Here is a 4,553-nt window from a genome sequence, read left to right as displayed (position 1 = left end):
TTCCTTCTATTGGTGGGCAGGGTGACAAAATCACTGTCAGACCAGCCATAGACGCACACTAGTGTTAAGGATGATGAATCTTCTATCCTATTCTTCGAATTGAGGCGTTACCCTCAAATGCACTAGCATTGACTGACTGGGGGAGCACTGGTGGTCTGCATCAAACCTCCTGTGTCACCAGCTGCCCCTGCTTAAAAATAGTGGCAATTACCAATAACCAAAAATCAACGTCCTTTGCTTTTGAATTAAAACTATGAAAACAATTTGGTAGAATTGATGGTACAGCCGATGACATTGGTTGATGCAATGCGACCTCTGCAGAAATCCCTGAGACACGTAAAGTGTATAGGTTTGAATCCTAGAATGGCCAACTAGGCCTTTCATTCTAAGGCTTTTGAAATGAGTGCTGTTAACTTATAGTAGCACTCGGGGGAGAGCCCTGGCCAATCAGGGTACACGGAGCACACCAGTAAACAGTGTCAAACTCTAACTCTCTTTTGGATCCACCATTTTCCTTACCAGTGCCCCAGACTGCCTTTCCCCCTAGCCCACCTCACCTTGCCCAATGCTCAGTTACCATCCTTCGATGTCTTCCCTTTTCTCTTGCTGCTTCAGAGACTCCTCCCCTACTCTGGGTTTCTTTTTTTTTTTTGCTTCACAGGTGGCCATTTTCGGTTTGTAGCTTTTTTGTTCTTATGGGTAATCTGGCACAAGTAAACTGTGCTGCCTGGACCGAAACGGTTATGCCGCTGACTTGGCACCTTACAATAAACACATGCGCAGATTATTAACATTGCACCGGTCTGAATGTTTGATCTTTCGAGCGCTTTTAGACAAACTCCCAGGGACAAAACGTTCCATTTCTAATCAACTACTGAAAATCGGTCCACATTTTATCAATCAGGGAGGGGCATAGAGGCTGAGTAAACCCTGCCTGGAAGGACTGCAACCTACCTGCAGTCAGACCACACAGATCTGTGCAGCTGATGCTGAAGAATATGTCACTCGGACCCACGCAGCAGGTGCATTAACCAGCTGAGCTTGTATGCCTGTGCAATAACCTGGCCTCCCTTCGCAAGTTATCAAACCGCAAAGCTTTCACAAGAGAATTTGAAAAACCAGTCCGTCCCAAATCTTTACAGAAGACACAATAACAACTTGAGGTGCCATCCCAAGACCCCCAACGCAGCCACCCCCCAGGATCTATGCGGTAGGCGCTGTAATCCCCGAGCTCGTGCTGCAGTACCCGAACCTGCACATGCGCATCGTTCTCTGCAGCAGGCACACTAACTTCATCAGCTTTCATATAAGGATTCGAACATCCTGGCGACTCGAGATTTCCACAGCAGGTACATGAACCCCACGATATGCCGTGCATATAGGCGGTGACTCCCTGCAGGATTTATGGTGCAAGTCGCACACTGATCTCTACAGCCAGCCCATGGACTTCCTGAGCTGCCATGCCAAGATTCGAGCTTGCACTGTCACATACTGAACTCTGCAGCCGTCACACTGACCTCCTGAGCTGCCATACCAGGATTCACTCTTGCACCGTCACATACTGATCTCTGCATGCATCCGGCACATTGACCCCCTGCGCTGCCTCCTCAGCTTGAGACTCACCCATAGGGCCTCCCAGCTGCCTGGTTTCCCTTAATAAAAATAAAGAAATAATATTTTTAAAAAAATGATTGGCACACGGGGACGAAAGAAGCCTGGTTGCTAATATACTTAACTACCTCCTGGAGGTGTGGGCATGGACGTTAATGGAATACTGGGATCTGTCTGACGAGAAAATTATTAGGGATTTACAGAGTTGATTACGAATCTGCCCCAAAAAACGGGAAGAAATCCATTTATTTTGATGCCCATAAAAAGCTGCACCCGACGAGGATGGGCTTTGAACCCACATATGCAGAGCACAATGGACATTAGCAGTCCATAGCAGTCCATCACTTTAACAACTCGGCCACCTCGTCGTCTGGCAACTTGGAAAATCATTGTTGACTCAAACCTACTCTGTACATACTTACCTTTTCTCAAGAAGCACAAAAGACACCTTGGAAATTGCACATGAAGGAAAGGTCTTTAGTACCCAAAGGAAACCTACAATTATTAACAATCTAGGTCGACAGAACCAATGAAGTACTCGTCATTGAACCAATGTTTTTACAAGACGTAATGCAGCATATATCCTTTCCCTATTGAAAACGTGCAAAGACTGCATTTTTCACAGGGGGGATGCCGAGACAGAAAAAAGTCAAAACCACTATTTTATCATTTTCTGATTGCAAAAAGATATGCAAGTCATTTTTTGAGTCGTGTGGTTAATTTAACCAAAAAAAAAAAGCCCACTACACGATGAATGGAACTAAAGCTTGTTCACCTATGGTGTGAGCGGCCCATCCGATGCTAGCTTATCCCAATATTGCAGTTTTTAGATTTAGATTCACATTGTAAATACATTCCTGCCTGACTACAATTCACAGAAATATCCAGAGGTTTTTGCTCATGTGGATAACGCGATAGTGCCTTAATCGCGACCTCCATGAGAGCCACTGCCAGAGAAACTCAAAGCAACCCAGTATCTGAGTAAAGGGTTGGGGTGTGGAGTATGGAGCAGTAGAACAGGATACCGTATTCTCCCCAATACCGACCTCCTCGCAACCAGGGATTAGAGAATTCACAATTACAAACAGATCTTAAGGCATTTGATAGATGTCAGCACGAAACTGCTCATGTGTTTGTCAGAAACGAGGACTTTTCAAAAATATACGCGCCAGATAGGTCAGTGGGGTGTGTGAAAAACAGTCATAGGAAATAAAACTGACAGCAATCGTTAATTGTAGGCGTGGCCGAGTGGTTAAGGTGATGGGCTTGAAATCCATTGGGGTCTCCCCGCGCAGGTTCGAGTCGGGTCCTGCCGACTATGACAAAACAATAATTATCCATTAAAATATATATCACTATGTAAGGGAAATGGACATTGCAACGCAACTGCACAATGGAGATGCATTCAGAGTATACCCACTTACCCAATCTCCGGAGCAAAGCGACAAGGGAGATGCACTAATTTGCAGACAACAAAGAAAGGGCAAGGGGTCTCTGACTCTGGAGTGAAACAGGTCACAGGGCACGCTCGCAGAGGCTAAAAGGAAGCACTAGTCTTCTAGTGTCACACTGTCGTCACCTCACCGAGCCTCGGGAAGCACTCGTTGCTGCCTGCTGCTTGGATTCTGAAGATGAGGGAGGCTGCACAGCAGTACACTGTGCACTCCAGCAGCCTGGGCTGGCATGTGCTGTCTATTCCATGGGGGTGGGGGAGGAGGGGAACGTGCACGAGCAAGAATTGTTGTCAACAACTCTTGCTCGTGGACCTGCGTTGTTCTCCTCCTCCTCCAGTGTTGTTGTGTGTGAATCATCAGACTGCCAGGGCCATGGGAATCGAATCCATGGCCCGCACTGCGTGCAAACTTCAGAGTATGAAGTTTGCACACACTGGACACACAAACTGTGTGGGGATAAAGGCCATAGTATCCCCCCCACTTAAAATTGTGGGGGGGATTTGTCCCCCCCAGTTCCTACGCCCATGCGCATAGCACTGAAAGTTGGGGCAGAGAGTAGCAATGCGGTAGGCAAGAACTGCCAGATATTGGTTGAACACCCAGGGAGAGTGGTTAGACCCCTGGGGAACACCACAGTAGGACATAGAGATAGAGGAGAGGAAGGACCCAAGTTGGACCTGGAAGGGTCGATCGGAGAGGAAGGAGGTCAGCCAAGCCAGGGCCTGATCGGTGATACCCAGATTATCATGGAGATGGTTGAGCAGGATGACATGGTTGACCGTGTCAAAGTCAGAGGAGAGATCAAGTAAGATAAGGACACAGAGGGTGTTGGAATCGAGGTTGGAGAGTGTGTCTTCACGGATGTTCAGGAGAGCAGTTTCTGTGCTTCTGGCAGCTCTGAAGCCAGACTGATGGTCATAGAGACAACCGACAGATTCAGTGCGAAGATTAAGTTGGAAGATGGCCAGCTTTTCCAGGAGTTTGCCGAGGAAATGAGTGATGGAGATTGGGCGATAGTAAGCCAGGCAGGAAGGGTTGGCAGATGGTTTCATAAGAAGAGAATGCACAAGGAAGTGCTTTGGGAGGAGGGGAAGACTCCAGTGGCAAAGGAGTGGCTGCAGAAATCAGCTAGAGCAGGAGCGAAGGTGTTAATGTGGTCCTTGATGGTTGCTTAGTGTTTAGAAAAATATTGTGATATGTGTGGAGCACTAGTTTTATGACGTGCCTTACACAAGAGAAAATAGAATTAGTTCTTCTTCAGGAAACAGTCAGTTAGCATGCACACCCTTTAATAATGTGGATTCAGATAATTACATCCTTAAAAAGGGATCCAAATATTGCTGAAATGTGGAAAAAACGTATTAGCAGGGGTTTATTTATAAAGAAAACCTGTGTTGTGTGCAATACGTGTTACTGGCGTAGGAGTGCTTCCCACGCCGAGGAGTCAGAGTGGCTGACAGGAGACACCGGCTACTCCAATTATGGGAT

The 4,553-nt window shown here is 46.9% G+C and overlaps 1 non-coding gene across 1 annotated transcript; it reads left to right on the top strand.

Annotated features, from left to right (window-relative positions):
* Positions 1 to 2,845: 2,845 nt before the first annotated feature.
* TRNAS-UGA (transfer RNA serine (anticodon UGA)) lies at positions 2,846 to 2,932 on the top strand. The gene has a single exon. It is a non-coding gene; the product is annotated as a tRNA-Ser (tRNA).
* The last annotated feature ends 1,621 nt before the right edge of the window (positions 2,933 to 4,553 follow it).

The sequence above is a fragment of the Ambystoma mexicanum genome, chromosome 7p, assembly GCF_040938575.1.
Source record: "Ambystoma mexicanum isolate Mex_15411 chromosome 7p, UKY_AmexF1_1, whole genome shotgun sequence".
Classification (NCBI taxonomy): Eukaryota; Metazoa; Chordata; class Amphibia; order Caudata; family Ambystomatidae; genus Ambystoma; species Ambystoma mexicanum.
Note: the sequence above shows the minus strand (reverse complement) of the source record. Positions and strands in the feature narration are given on the sequence as shown.